The 21,589-nt window shown below is 40.1% G+C and overlaps 2 pseudogenes; one reads left to right on the forward strand and one right to left on the reverse strand.

Annotated features, from left to right (window-relative positions):
* Positions 1-806: 806 nt before the first annotated feature.
* Positions 807-1,641, reverse strand: LOC121443107 (annotated as a pseudogene).
* An 18,296-nt stretch (positions 1,642-19,937) lies between these two features.
* LOC121443143 lies at positions 19,938-21,257 on the forward strand (annotated as a pseudogene).
* The last annotated feature ends 332 nt before the right edge of the window (positions 21,258-21,589 follow it).

A 21,589-nucleotide genomic window follows, 5' to 3' on the forward strand; every position in this document is an offset into this window, starting at 1 on the left:
TAAAGAGTAGTACTGTGTTGTGTTGAGTAGTATGCTGTGTATATGCACAGCATTTTTATTATTCATTCATCTGTTGGCAGACTTTTAAGTTGTTTCCATTCCCTGGCTATTGTGAATAATGTAGCAATGAATATGGCTGAGCAAGTGTCTGTGGAGTAAGCTGTCCACTCCTTTGGGCATATGCCAGGGACTGGTATAGCTGGGTTTTATGGTAGATTATTTTTTGTTTGCTTATCTTTGGAGGATTCTTCATAGATTTCTTGAGTGCCTGTAGCAATTTGCATTCCCACCAACAGTGAGCATTTCCTCTTCCTGGACAAGCTCTGCAGGATGTTGTCAGTTGTTTTGTTGATCTTAGTCATTCTACTAGGGTGAGAGGAAATCTCAGAGTTGCTTTAATTTGCAGTTCCCTGATCGCTAATTATGATGAACACTTTGATCTATTTCTTAGTCCTTTTTATTTCTTAAACTGAGAACTGTGTTTTGATATCTAGCCTATTTCTAATTAGAACATTTATTTCTTTGACTCTGTGTCTTGAGGGATTTTTTTTCTATAGAGGTGTAATATGTAAGTATACTCAGTTTACAAAATGAGGCCCTCAGCCACTCTTCTTATTTATTTCACCCCGTGGTGGTCACATGATAATCTAGGACAGGGCAGAAGGGGAGGACAGCTGCATAAGTGCTTTTGTGTCTGGAGAGGCTGCAGTGCCTGGCCCTCGGGCCCAACAGTTCCCACCCAAGTAACTGTCCAGCCAGTGGTCTGGAACCCTGAGGCTGTGGTAACAGGTAAGCTGACAGGCAAGTTACAGGGCCCGGCGCCCTGTTTCCAGGAGCATGCTCTCTAGCTGCAGCTTGCTGTCACTCTATGTACGGCTAATGGAGCCACATGGACAGGTAGGTCAGGATGAGGTTGCGGTCAGCAGTGTGGGCCAGCTCAGCACCAATGGTGTGCTTCAGGAGGAGCTCCTTCTTGTATGCACTGGAGAGCCGGTGGGAGACCTCATAAAAGAAGGCCGTGGGCCATGTGTGAAACAAGGGGCCGGTTACTTTCTTCCCTGTAATGGTAATTTTCTAGTTCACAAATTCCCTTGGCGGTTGAAGACAGCTTTTCCATTTTCATTTGTATTTTAGTCAAGCCATCCAAGGTGACCTGCAGCTCCTCATATAGCGCTTCAAATTCCTTATCATATTCCAGATTCGTCTTCTCTCCCTTTTCACTGGAAGCTGGGCTGCTGCTCTCTAATTCAACCTTCTCTTTGCTCAATAAGCTGACTTCCTTTTTTTTTAAATATTTATTTATTATTTATACAATTTTCTGTCTGTGTGTATGCCTGCAGGCCAGAAGAGGGCACCAGACCCCATTACAGATGGTCGTGAGCCACCATGTGGTTGCTGGGAATTGAACTCAGGACCTTTGGAAGAGCAGGCAATGCTCTTAACCTCTGAGCCATCTCTCCAGCCCCAATAAGTTGACTTTCAAGTTGGCAATATTGCTCGCAGTGGTAAAACTGGCGTCATTGAGGCTTTCCCACTTCAGGATTAAGTTATGCCAATCAGCTACATTGTCCTTAATTTTCCTTGCACAGACAATAAGACAGGTTCCCTGGGTGTTGCAATTCCAAGAGTCTTTGCTTCCATGCAGTGCACAGGTAGATATCAACAAGGAGACCCCAGGATTTTTTTTTCTTTTCTGGATGTTAATCCTCTGCCAGATCTATAACTGGGAAAAGATTCTCTCCCATTCTATTGGATTCTTCTTCACTCAGTTGATTGTTGCTATACATTGAGTTTGTGTTTCATGCATGAAGTTGAGGTCTGTGCTCCACTTGGATCTAATTTTTGTATAAGACCATAGATATGGGTCTAATTTCATTCTTTTCTATGTGGACATTCAGTTCTCCGAGCCCCTGAAGAAATGATCTTTCTTAAGTGTATGGTCTTTGCCTCTTTGTCAAATATAATGGCTGTAGTTACGAGTACTCATATTTGGGTCTTATACTTTATTCCAGTGGTCTAGTTGTGCTAGTTTTGGGTTTTTGTTCTGTCTTTACTTGGTTTGGGTAGATTATTTGCCAAATAGATGTAAAAGCCAGAAATACGGAAGAGAAATTAAAACAGATAAAAATTCAAAGAACTCAAGATTCTCAATAAGAACTGAATAAAATTCTTGAATGAAAGAGCTAATCAATTGTTGTAGGAGCTGAGGGCTGTGTCCCCCCCCCACACAAATTGTATTTTTTAAAACACTGCTTGGCCCATAAGCTCTAGCCTCTTACTGGCTAACTCTCACATCTTGCTTAACCCATTTCTATTAATGTGTGTAGCACCACGAGGTCGTGGCTTACCGGAAAGATTCTAACCTGTGTTCATCTCGGAGAGGAGAGCTGTGGCGACTGCCTGACTCAGCTTCTTTCTCCCAGCATTCTGTTCTGTTTATTCCGCCTACCTAATTTTCTCTCCTATCAAAAGCCAAGCAGTTTCTTTATTTAACCAATGAAATTAACACAAAACAGAAGACTCTCCCCCATCAATCAATAAAATAGAAACACAGTTTGGCTATCGAAACAAGACCTGAAATAGTACAGCACCAAAAGGCATGCTAACATGGAAGTGGTAATCTCATGAGGCCCCCTCCATAAACAAAGAACTACAGGCAATTAAGGAATGCTGAGCACATAAAAAATAGTTCTCTGCAGGGATGAGGCCATAAATGGTTGTTGAATACCAAATGGTCAGCCCTGAAATCACACTAAATCACAAGTAACACTAAATGAACTGACATGGTTGTAGTTGTATATTGAGGCTTTTATATAAACATTGTGTATATTTGTGTAAAAATAACAGAGAAAAAGAGGTCATGATTTAGAATGGGAATGGTGGAGGGGCTCCATGGGAAGGAGTGAAAAGAGGAAAGGAATAAAAGAAGAAATAACATAATTATATTTTAATTAAAAATTCATTAAAATTACAATAAAATCCTCACTAACAGAAAATATCAAGCAGAGGAATAAATGTAGCAGATAAAGGATAAGGTAAAGGTTCATTTACATTCAGACATTACTAAAGAAAAAATAAGTTAACATGAATATAATGTTCAAGAACTTTGTGACACAATCCAGAGACCTAAGGGGTAGAAGAAGGCATTGATAAAAACTAAAGGCATAGCTCATTTGTTTAATGAAATTATTGTCTAATAGACCCCAAATCTTGAGAAGGAATGAACATCTAACACAAATGGCAATAAAAACTTAATATGGAAATCAAAAGAACTGAAAATAAACATATAGTCCAGATGTCAAAAATACAAAGTAAAAAAAATATTAAAATTTCTAAGAGAGGTACTGGATTATCTTCTAAGATACATAAACAATAGCCATGCTAACTTGGAATGGAGTGAGGGGAGTTCAAGGGGTTCTACCCCTAGACAAAAGAAGTACAGGTAACTCATAACTGTTTAGAGAGGGAGAATTAGCCCTTCTTAAGGCATGAATCTCCTAATATACCTAACAAAAACAGATTTCATAGGTGGTATTTATATATTTGTGCCTATATATACACATATACATATGTATGTAACAATAATCAAAGTAAAAGAAGCTGTTAATTTGCGAGTGAGGGAACCATTAGAGAAGTTGGAGGGAGGGGATGTGGAAGGGAATGGAGGATGGAAAGGGAAGAGAGGAAGTGATGTAATCATATTTGAATATAAAAAATAAAAAGCTGTAAGGGAAAATATCAACTCATTCACAAAAGGTGAAGCTATCAGAATAATGTTAGCTCTCTCATCAGAGCCAGGAAACCATGAAATTGTATATTTCCAGTCTTATATATAAATAATTGCCAACCAAGATTAGTATCTGCACCAAAACTATGGTTTAAAATGACTTGGTGAAATTAGAATGTCTCAAGGCAAACATATACTAAGACAGTTTGGAACTACAAAGCCACTACTGCAGAAAATACTCAAAACAATACTATACACAAAAGCAGCAACACAGTCTCAATTACAAGACTATAGGAAAAGGATAAACTTCTTTAGAAGAATAAACAAATGAGAAGTTAAAAAAGAATTCATCCTATCCAACACAATAAATAAGCCAATCCCTAATGCTAATAGAGTAGAAGACAAGAGCAATAGTAATTCAATTAGCAATAACATGAAAGAAAAAACTTTGGAAATTAGCGTTCCCACGCTGAGTGGTGATGACTCATGCCTTTAATCCCAGCACTTGGGAGGCAGAGATAGGTGGATCTCTTTGAGTTCTAGAGCAGCCTGATCTACAGAGTAAACTACAGGACAGCCAGAGCTGTTAAACAGAGAAACCCTATCTTGAAAAAAAATTAGCGTGCCCATTTCTATTATAACTTTGAATACAAATGGTTGCAATGGTAATTACCTCAAATTACACATAATACATGTAAGTCTATATGTATACACATACGTTTATAGTTTAAATGAACATTTCCCCACTAAGTTGACAGTGTTTCCTCCAAGAGCCACAAACTATCAACAAAAGCCCCAATACCAGGCAAGATAAGCCTCCTATCCAGTTGTTGGTCAGGGGAGTCCAAGGCTCCCTCCTAACATTATAGGCTATTGCTCCTGCCCTTGTTTACCTCCCAGAGGTGGACCATAAGTCCCTATTGTTGAAGACACCATGCACTTGGGACAGGGGACCCGGAGGCTCGAAGACAGACCTGACTTGAAAGCCTCCACTAGCTTTCATGGTACCAAGAAGTGCCATGCAAGATTCCAAGGAAGAAAACGACCAATAGTCCTACCCAGCTATGATGCCTAGGAACCACAACTGTAACCTCCTATAAAATAAAACCAAATTACACACTTCCAATATCCATACTGTTCCAAAAGGGAGAAATCAACCATAGAGAGGATATATTGTATCAAAGCATGATCAACTCCCATCAGGATAAACCCCAAATCCTCTAACTCCATGTCTGATGTCAAAGGACTTAGACACCTCTGTGCTTCCTGCTATGCTACCTCAACACATTTTCTTCTTTTTTTCTGGGTCCACTCCCTGTGTGTAGCTCTCCTTGGCAGATATTCCACAGCTCTGGCACCTCTAACATCTTTGGTTTCCAACATGTTTCCGGCTTCATGTTCACCTTCAAACAATGGTTTCTCAAGGTTTCCTGCCCTCTCGAGGCCTTCCTGCAGGTACTGCTCTGCCTTATGGGCCAAGTCTCAACTTCTCTCCATGATCTCTTCAATCCTGGAGCTTCTACTTCAAGTAAGGCTGCACATTCCAAAAGTAGGCCTCTCCCGGCCCTCACAGTGCTCAGCCTGAGCTGCCATCTATGAGCTCTTCCTGCCTTCAAAAGCACTTGGGAAAGTTTTTGTCTGCCAGGATGAGATGCAGCCTCAGGTCTCTCTGGAGAGCACAGCTTCTGTGGGCTGACCCCGAGAAAAATACTCCCAGAAGTGATGTTGGTTTCTTTTTTTTTCCTTTCTTGTTTTTTTTTATTATTAATTGAAATTTTACATACCAATCCCAGTTCCCACTCTCTTTTTAACTCCTGCTCCCTCCACCTTCCCCCCCCCCACCTCACCCTCCATCCAGTCCTCAAGAGGGTAAGGCTTCCCATGGGGAGTCAACAAAGTCTAGCATACAGTTTTGACGCAGGTTTCTTCTTAATCACAGCTTATTCCTTAGCCTCAGCTGACCAATACCACTGGCTCCAGCAAAGGCAAAGATTTCACTTTAGTGAGTCTTAATTCAAAATGTCACTCTAATACTTCTTATAGAATTTTTCCTTACCAGGAAGTTGACCATTGTTATGACAGACCTGACCTTTTTTTTTTTTTTGGTATTTGGGTTTTATTTTTCTTTGAGGAATATGGAAGACTTTGGGACTTTGGACTAGAAAAGTGGTTAAATGCTGTAAGCAGGCCTTGAAGGGCCATCCTAGTAGGACCTGGAAGAAGGTGCTGAGAGCTATGTGGCTATGGAAGCCCATCTCAAGAGACTTTGGAGAGAAGCAAGGACTTCAACAGCAATGGGGCTAGAGGCCGTTCTTGTGATATTTTGGGGAAGAATGTAGATTTTTTTTTTTTGCCTTTGTCGTAAGAATTTGTCTGAAGTTTAACTAAGAAGGAATGGATTAACTTGTTTGATGGAGGAGATTTTTTTTTGAAGACAGCCGAATATTGACTCTGTTGTGTGGTTATTAGTAATCATTATGCAAGTTTACAATGAAAAGAGCAAGTGAGCCAAAAATGAATGCAAAATGTATACTTTCAAGAGAAAAAGAGCACCAAAAAATTTACTTTTGGAACCAAGCTGGTTCTGAAAGAGATAAAGAGATTAGCTTAAGAAAAGGACAAATCTGCATTGGGATAAAGGGAAGAATGCTCTCAGGGCAAGACTCCCCTCCTAGTACCAACTTCTGCATTGCTTACTTTTCTCTTGGTGTGATAGGACACCAATGACCAATGTAACTTATACAAGGAAGGGTTTATTTAGGGGTTATGGTTCCAGAGGAATATCACCCACTTTCTTGGCAGCAGACAGGTTGACATGGTGCAGGAGTAGCAGCCGAGAGGTTGTTTTTCCCTTCAAGAATAGGAAGCAGAGAGGCACAATAGAAAGGATGGATTTTGAAATTTTGAAGTATAGTAAAAGTACATCTTTTCTTGGCCATATTTTTACATGCTCTTTTTAAAATCAAATTTCTTTTTTTTATTTTTTTATTTTATTTTTTCTTTTTATTTATTTATTTATTAAAGATTTCTGCCTCCTCCCCGCCACCGCCTCCCATTTCCCTTGCCCTCCCCCCCATCAAGTCCCCCTCCCTCGTCAGCCCGAAGAGCAATCAGGGTTCCCTGCCCTGTGGGAAGTCCAAGGAATCAATATTTTCAAATCTTTCTCTTTCACTTTATACTACTGCTTCTGTCTATAAATTTGACAGAAAGCAGTGAATAATATCCATGTTAGAGTCTGAATTTTGTGCTATGGTGGACATGCCTCTGAAAAGTAAGTTAGTTCATCACCTTTTAGCTCAGTGACTGATGATGTATGCTAAATGCTTCTGAATTCTTTACTATAATCTAAGAATGGTAGCTTTTCGTACATTTCAAATGGGAGTCCTCATTTCTACCTGAAACATTACTAACAGAAACCTTTATTACTCATATTTCTGTTGGCATTTTGGACTTTTGAGCTGCTGCCAAAATTGTCAGTGAAAGTTCATTTATATTGTGCTAGATTTTTGTCGCATGCTCCTCCATGGGCCTGAGATCAGATAACAGATCACAGTGGAGCAAAAAACACATCATGGAAAAAAAAGGGGCCTTGTGACTATAAAACAAGGAGGAGGAAGGAAGCTGCTGCAAATGTGTGGAGAAGAGCTAATGGCAGAAAAAAATTCAATGAAATAGTAACAGAATTTTTCTAATCTCAGGAAAGATATTGACATAAATGTAAAGGAGTCTTGCAAAACTATCAAAATTGCGACTAAAAAGAATTTTCTCAATAGCATATAGAAGTCAAATTTTCTAAATCTCTAAAGAAAAACCCTGGTTACACTTAAAAGTATTCCCTTTAAATGAATGAGATATTTCTCAAAAGCAACTGTACAGGCATAAAGGGACAAGAATAATGAGTCCTAAGCCTTAACACAATTTAAAGCTCAATTAAGAATACCATATACAGTCTAGACATACTGGCACATTCTTGCAGTCTCTGAACAGGGAGGACAAGGCAAGGGGGTCATGAGTTTGAGGTGAGCTCAGACTGCACAAAGAGATCTTGTTGGGACAAGCCAATGAAATGAATACTATATACACTGACGTTTTATTCAGCCCATAACTACATAAAATTGTACTTTGAGATTTCATCTCATCCCAATCTAAAGAGCTACAGTAAAAACAATAAAAATAAAACATAAAAAAACAACTAACAACAAATGTTGGTGAGGTGTTGGTGGGCTTGCAAATTGATGTATCGTCTCTGGAAATTGGTAAAGCAGATTCTCAAAAAGCTGAAACTAAGTCGACAATGTGACCAAGCTATACCACTTGCTTGCGTATTTCTAAAGGACTCAAACCTTACTTCATAATACTTTCTCAGCCATGTTCATTGCTGCTGTATTGATAAGAGCTAGGAAGTTAAAAATGTTTGAATGTCCTCCAACTGATGAATGGCTAAAGAAAATCATGCAAATTGTTGGTAAATGGCTAGAACTAGAAAATGTTATATTGAGCGGGGTAATCTAGATCCAGAAAGACAAACACCACATATTCCCTCTAATCTGTAGTTCCTATCTCCAATCATAAAACATGTAGAAAGAAAAATATTCAATGATAAAATGAAATTTAGCATTATCTATTTATAAATACATCTCTACAAAACATATTTCAAGGAAAACTTCAATATGAAGAGGTTAAGCACACCCAAGAAAACACAAGGACTAAATGAGTCCAGACCAGCAAATCAAAAGAGGAAAATCCCAGCACCAAAACACCAAAATCACAGGACTCAACAATCACTGCTTATTGAAAACTTGCAATGTCAGTGGTCTCAATCACCAATAAAAAACACAGACAGAATTAGAAAACAAGATCCATCTTTCTGCTGCATACAAGAACACTCCTCAACATTAAGCATAGCCATCAGCTCAGAGTAAAATGCTGGACAAAAGATTTTACAAGCATATGTACCCAAAAAGAAAGCTAGTGTAGCTATTTTAATATGTAACAAAATAGACTTCAAAACAAAATTAATCAGAAAATATAGCAAAGGACACTACTTACTTCGTCAAACAAAAATTCTATCAAGAGGATATTGGAATCCTAAGCATTTATGTGCCAAGCTTAGGGAACCTCAATTCATAGAAGAAACACTGCTGCAGCTAAAATCACAACTTAACCTTCACACAGTGATAGTGGGAGACTTCACTACCCTACTCTCACCAAAAGACAGGTCATTCAAATAAAAATGCCCAAAATTGCTGTAGTTAAATAACAACATAAATCAAATGGACCTAGTCATTAATTTATAGAACATTTCACCTAAACATAACATACCTTCTTGTCAGCACCTCATGGAACTTTCTCTAAAACTGACCACATACAAGTCTCAACAGACACAAATTCTCAACAGATGCAAGAAAATTGAAACAATATTCTGTATCCTATATGACCACCATGGGGGTTAAAGCTAGATAGCAACAAAAAAGAAACAACAGAAAGCTTATAAACTCATGGAAACTAAACAACTTATGACTGAAAACTGGGTCAAAATAGAAATTAAAAAATAAGTTAAAAATTTACTATAATTGAATGAAAATGAAGGCATAACATACCCAAACCTATGAGACACAATGAAAGTGGCCCTAAGAGGCAAGTTAACCATCCATGCTCATCTAATTATAGCTTGTCCTATACATAATGAGGGTCCAAGAGCCTCTAATGATTTCCACAATGAGTACTTAGAAACTTCTAGACTAGCAGTGCCATGCATGTCCTGCACGGCTCTCAGACAAAGGAGCTCCTTTTTAGAATAGCATTACTGTGGCTGCCACAGCCCTTAGACAAAAAGGCACCCTGATGCTACAATACATTTCTCTGAAATATGTGCTACAGGCCCAGTTCTGATCCCTAAGCTTTAAATCAACACCCCAAAGGCAAAGTCTTGTTTTTCTGTCATAAATTACAAGAAAAAACAAATGGGGGTTGGGCATGTTCAGTTTGGGGGCTTCTGTAAAAGTCTGCTTACCTGATTAAGGGATTGCACAAGTTGACCATCACAGTTAAGGACCCTTGATAACCGCATAGAGATAACTTACTCCCAGTTGTCAGTGGAGTTTGATTGGGTAAGCCGTTTTGGTTTTTCCAGGAATTCCCCAACCAGTAGAGTTCACTTTTGTTAGAATTTCTAGGGGTACTCCAGAGGCTAGGGCTATTGCCACTCTTGGGTCATTGTGGAATGCAAGACTTCCTTTAGGCAACTAAATAAATCTTCACTCAACAGGAGAGATGGGCATTGATGGACAACAAGGGATGCATGGTTAAAAATCTAGTCTTTCAATTGACAGAGTGCTTGTGGAGGAAGATGCTATCATTAGGATGTTCCTTCTACCCCTACTATATCTGTAAATTATGATGATGGAATCCCAAGAAAAGAGGTAAGGCTTTAGTAAATGACCCAGTAGCAACAAGCTAGCTAGTTTTCTTACCTGCTACATCTCGAGCAATCCAGGTTTCTTCAGCAAAGAACAAGCGGGAGCTGCACCCAGCCTATTCCCCCAACATCCTCAGTCCTTGTTGGGAATTGGTTCACTCATATACTAAGAATTTGGACAATACACCTTCAAATGCTAGGCTTTGAGTTTATATATGTCGGGCATTATTTCAGTGGCGGGGGTGGGTGTGGGTGGGTGTTAGTCACTTGTCCAGTGGTGAGCGATTTTTCACTCAACACACACCTGCTCTTTATCTTTTGATCTGTGAGATCTTGTGATGGAGGAAGGTCATTGGTTAAGTAATAAAGAAACTGCTTGGCCTCATAGGTTAAAACATAGGTGGGAGGAGTAAACAGATCAGAATGCTGGGAGAAAGAAGCTGAGTCAGTGAGTCGCCATGGTTCTCCCACTCCAGACAGACACAGGTTAAGATCTTTCCTGGTAAGCGCACCTCGTGGTGCTACATAGATTATTAGAAATGGGTTAAGAGGCTAAAACTAATGGGCCAAGCAGTGTTTAAAAGAATACAGTTTCCGTGTAATTATTTCGGGGCATAAGCTAGCCATGTGGGCGGCCAGGTGCCGGGGACACAGCCCCGCCGCTCCTACTACAACAATCTTGTAGCGGCGTAAATGAATGCAGGCAGATTGTAAAAAATATATACAGCTTTAATGAAGAAATAGACTTACAGGACCATGGTTCCCGCAGAGCACAGGAAGCAGAAGGGGCATATAAGTAAACATTCACCCGAGGCAAGCCCGCCCCCTAAGGGGCTGGCTTAACCCTACAAGATCTGGCCCAGGGCAATAATTTGGGACCTTTCTTCTCTTCTGTTTTCCTCTCGGTCTTTCTCCAAACTCAGTTGCTGAACACTGGGAAGAAAATATTCAGTATATGAGCCTGAAGGATATGAGGCTCCGCCTATAGTTTCTGAGGATTTCTCTGGATATTAGAGGCTAACTGAGCCAGCTGTAGGGTGGTACTATAATTTAAGCTTTCATCCGTTGGGCAAATTTTCACAACAATAAGCTTAAGTTGAAGCTAGACAATATTTTGGTGAAATTCCAGTTTCTTTTTAGGTTCTCAAGATAAAACTTAACCCAACTCTTAAAGATACATCATAGCCTGGTGGTGGTGGCATATGCCTTTAATTCCAGCACTTGGGAAGCAGAGGTAGGTGAATCTGTGTGAGTTCATGGGCTGCCTAGTCTACAGACTGAGTTCCAAGACAGCTGGAGCTGAAAACAGTGAAACCCTATTTTGAAAACCCTCCCCCTCAAAAAAAGAAAGAAAAAAGAAAATATACAATATAGTAGAAGCCCAAGAAAACTTAAGGCAGATTCCCCATGTTGATCCAAATAAGAGAGGCAAGTACTGGAGGTTTTTTCGAATCAAATGGACCTAAGAAAGAAGCTGATGTTGCTATTCAAATATCTAACAAAATAGACTTCAAACAAATTAATCAAAAGAGATAGGGAAGGACATTTTATATTCATCCCAGGAAAAAACCATCAAGATGAAATCCGAGTTATGAACATTTTTTCTCCAAATACAAGAGCATCCACATTTGTAAAAGAAACATTACTAAAGCATAAATTGCACATTAAACCCCACATACTAATAATGGGACACCTCAACATCCCACTGTCACCACTTGACAGATTTTCCAGATAGAAACTTAACAGACAGAAAAGGGAGCTTACAGATGGTGTGACTCAAATGGACTTAAAAGGTATCTATAGAACATTCCATGCAAACACGAAAGAATATACTTTATACTCAGCACCTCATGTAGCTTTCTCTAAAATTGGCCACATTGGGTCACAAAGCAAGTCTTAACACATACACGAAAATTGAAATAACCCCCTAAAGTAATCCTACCAAACCACCACAGTTTACAGCTGGATTTCAACAACAGAAACAACAGAAAGCCTACAAACTCATGGAAACTGAACAACTCTCTAGGGAATGACTACTAAATTAAGTCAGAAATAAATTAAAGACTTCCTAGAATTCAATGAAAATGAATGTACAACATACCCAAACTTATGGGACACAATGAAAGCAGTGAATATCCAAATTAACAAAGTCAGAAACAAAACAGGGAGCATAGATAGTAACAGACACCAAGGAAATCTAAAGAATCATAGGATATACTTTAAAAACTTGTACTCCACAAAATTGGAAAATCTAAAATAAATTGGTAATTTTCTCAATAGATACCACCTACCAATGTTTAATAAGGTCAGATAAACAATTTAAACAGATTTATAATCCCTAATTTAAAAAAGCAGTCATTAAAAGTGACCCAACCAAAAAGAAGCTCAAAGTCAGAGGGTTTTGGAGCTGAATTCTACCAGACTTTCAAGGAAAAGCTATTGCCCAAACTCCCAAAATTATTTCACAAAAGAGAAACAGAAGAAGCATTGTAAAATTTATTTTATGAGGACAAATCACCCTGATACCCAAGCCACACAAAGAGTCAACAAAGAAAAGAAATTACAGACCAATTTCCCTTATGAACATAGATGCAAAAATACTGAAACCGATTCCAAGAACACATCAAAAAGATCATTGACCATGATCTAGGCTTCATTCTAGAGATGCAGTGAATGTAATCCACTATATAAATAAACTAAAAGAAAAAAAGACCACGATCATTTCATTAGATGCTGAAAAAGCCTTCAACAAAACCTAACACCCCTAAATGATAAAAGTCCTACAGAGATTCAAGATAATAGGGACATAATCTAAACATAATAAGAACAATTTACAGAAAGCCTATAGTCAATATCAAATTAAATGGAGAGAAACTCAAAGCAATTTTACTAAAATCAGGAACAAGTCAAGATTGTCCACTCTCTCCATAGCTATTCAATATAGTACATGAAAATCTAGCTAGAACAATACGTCAACTGAAGAGCTCAAGGGGATACAATTTGGAAAGGAAGAAGTCAAAGTATCACTATTTGCCAATGATATGATAGTACACATAAATGACCCCAAAAATTCTACCTGGGAATTCCTACAGCTGATAAACCCCTTCAACAAAGTGGCTGGATATTATTAACTCAAAAAAGCAGTAGATTTCCTCTATAAAAATGGAAAATGGACTGAGAAAAAGCCCTTCACAATAGTCACAAACAATATAAAATATCTTGGGATAACCCTAACAAAGTGAGTGAAAGACTTGTCTGATAAAAATGTCAAGTATTTGAAGGAAGAAATTTAAGAAGATGTCAGAAGATGGAAGTATCTTCAATGCTCATGGATAGGTAGGGCCAACATAGTAAAAGTCATGATATCATAAACAATCTACAGACACAGTACAAAACCCATGAAAGTTCCAACACAATTCTTTACAGACCTTGAAAGGATAATACTTAGCTTCATATTGAAGAAAAACTATTTAGAATAGCTGAAATAACTCTGAACAACTAAAGAATTTCTGGAGGTATTACTGTCCCTGATATTAAAATCTACTATAGAGCTATAGTCATAAAAGCTGCTTGTTGCTGGCATAAAAACAGACACATGGATCAATGGAACCGAATCAAAGACCAAGAAGTAAATCCACACACTTATGGACACTTGATTTTTGACAAGGAAGCCAAAATTATACAATGAAAAAAAACTTCAATAAAAGGTGCTGGCATAACTGAATGTTGGAATGTAGAAGAATGCAAATAGATCCATATCTATCACCCTGAATAAAATTCAAGTCCAAGTGGATATAAGATCTCAAATAAAACCATAGAAGAGAAAGTGGGGAATAGCCTTGAACTCATTGACACAAGAGACAACTTCCTGAACAGAACACTAATGGCACCGACATTAAGATCAACAATTAATAAATCTGACCTCATGAAACTGAAAAGCTTCTCTAAGGGAAGGACACTGTAAATAGGACAAAATTGCAGCCTATAGAATTGGAAAGGATTTTCATCAACTCTACATCTGACAGAGGGCTAATTTCCAAAATATAAAAGGAACTCAAGAAATTAGGAATCACTTGGCCATGGCGGCTCATGTCTTTAATCCCAGCACCCAGGAGGCAGAGACAGGCAGATCTCTGTGAGTTCGAGGCCAGCCTGGTCTACAGACAGAGTTCTAGGTCAGGCTCCAAAGGTACAGAGAAACCCTATCTTGATAAAAGAAAGGAAGGAAGGAAGGAAGGAAGGAAAGAAATTAGAAATCAACAATCAAATAATCCAACACATCAAATAATTTTTAAAAATGGGGTATAGAACTAAACAGAGAATAATTCTAAATAAAGGAATCTCTAAAGGCCAAGGAGCTCTTTTAAGGAATGTTTAACATGCTTAACCATCAAAAAGATGGAAATCAAAATGATTTTGAGATTCCTTCTTATACTTGTCAGAATGACTAAGATCAAAAACACACTGACATCTCATGTTGGAGAAGATGTAGAGTAAAGGGAAATATTCCTCATTTGCTGGTGGGAGTACAAACTTGTACAACCACTATGAAATCAACATGGCAGTGTCTTAGAAAGTTGGGAATCTATCTACCTTAAGACCCACCTATATACCACTCCTGGGCATATACCAAAAGATAATCTGTCCTACCACAAGGACACTTGCCCAACTATGTTCATAGCAGCTTTATTTGTAATAGCCAGGAACTGGAAGCAACTTAGATGTCCCTCAACCAAAGACTGGATAAATAAAATGTGGTTTATTAACACAATGGACTATTACTCAGTTGTTAAAGAAATGACATCTTGAAATTTGCAAGCAAATGGATGGAGCTAGAAAAAAAAATCATCCTGAGTGATGTTATTCAGACCCAGAAAGATAGACATGGTGTGTACTCACTCATAAGTGGATATTAGCTATAAAGTAAAGGATAATCATGCTACAATCCACAGACCCAGAGAGGTTAAGTAACACCAAAGGGGATGCATAGATCTCCATGGAACGGAGAAATGGAATAGATTTTTTTGGGTATACTGGGGCATGTGGGGGTGGGAACAGCCAGGATAAATTGGTGGGGGGGTGGATGGAGGGAGAGAATATGGAGAAAGATGACTAGAATTGGGGAGCATTGGGGGGGGACTATGTGGAAACCTTAGATAGTGGAAACTCCCTAGAATCCATGAAGGTGACACTAGTAAAGACTCCTAGTAATGGGGGATGTGGAGCCTGAACCAGGCAAAGTTTTATTGGTGGAGATGTCAATCCAGCTACAAAACCTTTGACCTACAATTTATCCTGACGACAAGATATGCTGGTGTAAAGGTGGCACAGAACTTGTGGGAGTGGCCAACCAATGACTGGTCCAACAGAAGTCAACACCATGAGAGAGAGCCCATGTCTGGTACTTCCAGGATGGCTGGGAACCAGAGTCTAGATAGCGCAGGAGACTTAGGAAAGAATCAAATAGGACTAGCCAAAAATCAATGAAATGACTTCTAATGATATTCTGCTATACTCATAGATCAGTGCCTAGCCCAATTATTATCAGAGAGGTGTCATCTAGCAACTGATGTGATCAGAATCAAAGACCCACAACCAAACATTAGCAGAGCTCGGAATCCCAAGGAAGAGGGGATGAAAGGACTGTAGAAGCCAGAAGGGTCAAGGATATCACAAGAACACAATCAGGGGCTGGAGAGATGGCTCAATGGTTAAGAGCATTGCCTGCTCTTCCAAAGGTCCTGAGTTCAATTCCCAACAACCACATGGTGGCTCACAACCATCTGTAATGAGGTTTGGTGCCCTCTTCTGGCCTACAGGCATACATGTAGACAGAATATTGTATATGTAATAAATAAATATTAAAAATAATAAAATAAATATTAAAAAATAAAATAGTAAAAATATTTTTTTAAAAGAACACAATCAATAGAATAAACTAAGCAGGGCTCATAAGGGCTCACAGTGACTCAGGGACAATCAAGGAGATTATATAGGTCTGAGCTGTGTCCTCTGTATATATGTTATGGTTATATAGCTTGGTGTTCTTGTGAAACTTCTCACACTGGCAATGGGGGTGTCTCTGACTCTTTTGCCTGCTCTTGGGACCATTTTCCTCCTACTAGGTTGTGTTGTAGGGAGCTGCGGGCCACTTCCTTGCCGCCCCAGCTCCCGGCCGCCTGACTAGCTTATGCCCCGAAATAATTACACGGAAACTGTATTGTTTTAAACACTACCTGGCCCATTAGTTCCAGCCTCTTATTGGCTAGCTCTTAGATATTGATCTAACCCATTTCTAATAATCTGTGTACCCCACGAGGTGGCTTACCAGGGAAGATCTTAACCTGTGGCTGTGTCGGGTGGGAGAATCATGGCGACTGCCTGACTCAGCTTCTTTATCCCAGCCTTCTGTTCTGTCTACTCCGCCTAACTAATTTTCTGTCCTATCAGGGCCAAGCAGTTTTCTTTATTAATTAACCAATGAAAGCAACAGATAAGATACAAGACCCACCTCCATCAGGGTTGACTTAGCCATTGTGGATATGGGTGTTTGTACCTACTCTTTTTCTTTTCTTTTTTTTTTTTTTTGGTTTTTCGAGACAGGGTTTCTCTGTGGTTTTGGAGCCTGTCCTGGAACTAGCTCTTGTAGACCAGGCTGTTACCTACTCTTATTATAACTTGTTATACCATGTTTTGTTGATATCCCTGGGAGACCTGCTCTTCTCTGAGGAAAACCAGGAGGAGTGGCTCTTTGTGGGAAAGGGGGGAGAAAGTAGGTGGGAGAGGAACTTGGAGGGGTGGATGATGGAGAAGCTGTGGTAGGGATGTAATTTTTGAGAGAAGAATGTAATGGCCTCATTTATCTATTTGAATTGCTTTGGTCTTTTTTGTTTTTAATCACTGTTCATATTAGAAATACAAAGGGATGGACTTAATGAACAAGGAAAATGTCTTATTACTTGTGAAATTATCTCCATACCTATGGAGCTAAGATCGTCTATAGTCAGTGAATATCAAGAAATTGGGAGCAATTATGATATAATAGAGCAGAAGTAAATCGAGTATACAGTACAACTTAATTAGCATATTAAAAACAACTATTGCTTTCACCTTACTTAAATGAATTTCAGGGAGGGGAATTCATATTTCAGTCAGAAGACCAAGACAACTCTGGTTTTTGTCACCTAAAATTGTGCCTATGTAGTATCTTACCCTTTAACTTTTGCATCCTGTATGATTGGGCTCTAAATTTCAAATCCTTATCCCCATTTAGGAATGTCCCTGTGGAGAAAAGAAATGTAAGCTGGGAGGCATCAGCATTCAAAGATATGGGCAGTAAGTTTCTGAAGGGAATGGAGTCAGGATTTACTTTAAAAACTTACTCTAACCACCCCAATCTTTGAAACTTTAAAGCAGACACAGGTTACCCTGAAGGTTGTCTCAGTTGTGAGAGCAGGAAATTCTAGAATACATTATTCTGAAAATACCTCTTCCATTCTAAGAGACTGGACCCGACAATAATGGTACACCGTGAGGACACTTAAAACTTGAACCGCTACCCTACTCTTTACTTAGCCTGTTTGATTAACCTGCCTTTAAGAGAATAATCATTTGCTTTGTTTGAGCACTTTTATCTTACTGGTCTTTTGCTTTTATATAACAATTTATGATTTTGTATTTTTATGTGTTGTGTTTGTGTGTGATTCTTGCGGTTTTTGCTGCTTTGTGTTGTTTTGTATTAAATTCTGGTTTCTTAGTTTTTCATATTTACCTGCTTGTTTTCTAAAGAGAGAGGAAGAAGAACATAGAGATGGATGGGTAGGGAGGTGGCAATGAAATGGGGGAGGGAAAACAGTGGATGGAATATATTATATGAATTTTCAATTAAAAAGAGAGAGGATAATGCATGGAGCAGCAATGAATGTGACTGAGCAAGTAATAAAAATGAGAGAATAATGTAACAACCAAACTTGTTTGCCTTGGATTTCTCATGTTCATAGCCTGAGCTAAGGCATAACTTTTTATATTAAGATGTGCACTCTTCTGTGAACCTGACCCAAAGAGCAAAATCAATGTCTCTGTTTTTCTACTAGGATATTCATTTACTAAAAATATTAAATTGAAGGAAAACAAATATCCAGTATAAATGTTGAAAGTAACACTGCTTGATAGTATTTGTTTGTTAATCTGGGTCACTTGGGGTTAGTTGGGAGTCCCTGGTTTAATCCATTGTTAAACTCTGTAAAAGATTTTTGAGAGGTATCCCTAAGTTCTTCCTCATCTGGTGGTTTCTGTGATATTCAACAAATAAAGAGCAAAAGCCTTGTGTGAAGGATGGACAGAGGGAGAGGAACAGACACAGATAGCATCCTGGTAGACATAGGGACACAGATCGAGACCCATACAACAGACAGGCTACAGATGGAAAACACATGGAGAAAAGCAGAGAATTCAAACTATGCTCACTCTTGGTTAAACTACCCCAAGGGTAAGTACATTGATTCCTTTCTTTAAAGTGATACCAAAACATACTGGTGACTGATTTTCACTAATGTGTTTAGCAGAAAGAAAGAAAGAGCTGCTAGGTTTGTGTCAGAGTCCTATCTGGGTCTCCTGTTTCTGTGATTCTAAGAGGTATCCATGAAAGTGAAAGGAAGAAAGAACTGGGAGAAAAGGATTGAGATGTTCAAATTAGTGGGTCATTAACGTGTTACCTGCCTCTCCCAAGATTATATTATGCAGATTTATTTGGGAGTGCTGTTTGTCGCAAGTCCCTGGGTTGACATAAGCCTAAGTGGGTTTAAGGTCCCTCTCTGTTCTGGCGATGCCTTTTGTTTGTTAGTCACTGGCATCTCCCCCACCACCCTAATTGCTATTCTTCTGCCGCTGAGTGGTATTATACCATAAATCAATCAGAAAGGGCTTTACTAATACCCATGGGCAAGATGTTCACTCATCAGATGTACATAAGAACCTGTTTTATGGTGGTTCTCTCAAAAGAAGACAGGCTGAAAAAGACAAACAGGAATACTTCATTTGGCAGAGACAAGGACAAATGACTATACAAACAAAGCCAGTGTGCCAGAGAATAAAACATTACAAAGTTTAAGATACAAAATTCCTTAATTGGCAGCAGGCCCAGGCTGCTCCAGGAGCCAGCGTCAGTAATGTGGTGGGCCGTGGTGACAGCAGTGGCCTCCAGAAACTATCCAACCATTGGAGCTTCAGCCCTGCCTGCAAACAGAAGAGCGATCCCTGGAGCCGCAGCACTGCCTGCACCTGGAGGAGAGACCATCAGAGCTGGGCGCTCCACCTGCTCCAAGAGGAGCGCGCAGCTGAGCCTTGGGCCCGTATACACAGTGGAGCAGTGGAGGAGCGATCACCGGAAGAGGCTCAACCCTGTCTGCAACTGAAGGAGCGTTCAACGGAGCCACAGCTACACCAAATGGAAGAAGAGGGGATCCCCCAACGCACAGTCTCCACCTGTATAGATAGGAGGACTGGATGGGTAGACAACAGGGCAGGATTATGCTCAACAACACAATGAAAAATACAGCACCACCAGAAACTAGCGGTTTGACAGCAAGAGCTAACCACCCCAACACAGATGAAGCAGAAGAGAACGTCACTAGAAATAACTCTATGTAGATGATAGAGGCCCCTAAAGAGGAAATGAAAAATTCTCTTAAAGAAGTGGAAGAAAAGAGAAATAAAAAATTGAAAGAGTCGGTGCTCCGGGTTCTAGCCACTCCGCCACCCTCTCTGTCACCTCGGCCGCTGCCCTCGCTCGCCATGCTCTCCGCCCGCGTCCCGCTCGCCACCATCACCGACCAGCAGCAGCTGAGGGTGTCGCTGCTGAAGCGACTCCACCTGTCCGAGAAGGAGAACACGCCCCCGAGTCTCAGAGGGACCCGCATCCTGGCGAGCAAGGCTGTCCGAGAAGGAGAACACGCCCCCGAGTCTCAGCGAGACCCGCATCCTGGCGAGCAAGGCTGCGAGGAGAATCTTGCTGAACCCGGCCGAACCGGAAAGTAAAGAATCTACTAAGCCCAGCGTTGAGGATGAGCCCTTACTGAGAGAAAATCGCCGCCGCTTCGTGGTCTTTCCCATCGAATACCATGATATCTGGCAGATGTACAAGAAAGCCGAGGCCTCCTTCTGGACGGCTGAGGAGGTCGACCTCTCCAAGGATATTCAACACTGGGAAGCGCTGAAACCCAACGAGAGACATTTTATATCTCACGTCCTGGCTTTCTTTGCGGCGAGTGATGGCATAGTCAATGAAAACCTGGTGGAGCGCTTTAGCCAAGAAGTTCAGGTTTACAGAGGCCCGCTGTTTCTATGGCTTCCAAATTGCCATGGAAAACCTACATTCTGAAATGTACAGTCTCCTCATCGACACTTACGTTAAAGATTCCAAAGAGAGGGAATATCTCTTCAATGCTATTGAGACAATGCCTTGTGTGAAAAAGAAGGCCGACTGGGCCCTGCGTTGGATTGGGGACAAAGAAGCTACCTATGGAGAACGAGTTGTGGCCTTTGCTGCTGTGGAAGGGATCTTCTTCCCTGGCTCTTTTGCGTCAATATTCTGGCTCAAGAAACGGGGACTGATGCCTGGCCTTACGCTTTCCAACGAGCTTATTAGCAGAGATGAGGGTTTACACTGTGACTTTGCCTGCCTGATGTTCAGGCACCTGGTACACAAGCCGTCGGAGCAAAGAGTACAAGAAATCATCATCAATGCAGTGAGGATAGAGCAGGAGTTTCTCACGGAGGCCCTGCCTGTGAAGCTCATCAGGATGAATTGCGCCCTGATGAAGCAGTACATTGAATTCGTGGCGGACAGGCTTATGCTGGAGCTAGGGTTCAGCAAGATTTTCAAAGTAGAAAATCCGTTTGACTTCATGGAAAATATTTCACTAGAAGGAAAGACAAATTTCTTTGAGAAGCGAGTGGGCGAGTATCAGAGGATGGGGGGTGATGTCAAATTCAGCAGAGAATTCTTTCACCTTGGATGCTGACTTCTGAGTAAACTGCCTGCTCTTTGCTGATTATTGTTCTCCCCTTGTCATAAAAAAATCAGCAAAAGCAATCAATTGGCTACACCGTGAATTTGTTAACCGGTATCTAAGAACTGGGTAGCTACCTCAGTTGGTCCCTTTTTGCTAGTTGTGTCACTAGAGGAAGGATGTTAAAGGTACTCGGATTCTTAGGGGAGATTCTGCCCTTGGCTTCTGGGAGTAGTGTGTGATAGCCTTTGGCCCCAAGCACCAACAGACCCAGGCTCTATGAGAGGTGACCCTCCAGCAAGCAGGATTCAGCATTTGTTGCCATAAGACTGTTTAAAAGATGTGAGCCTCATTCACTGCTTCCCGTGGACTCTAGCGTTTACTTAAGTTTGTAAATAAAACTAGCACTTTGCACACAAACATAGTACTGTCAAG

Source organism: Microtus oregoni, unplaced genomic scaffold (genome assembly GCF_018167655.1).
Source record: "Microtus oregoni isolate MIOR12 unplaced genomic scaffold, Mior012 000100F_ref0000014, whole genome shotgun sequence".
NCBI classification, from domain to species: Eukaryota; Metazoa; Chordata; class Mammalia; order Rodentia; family Cricetidae; genus Microtus; species Microtus oregoni.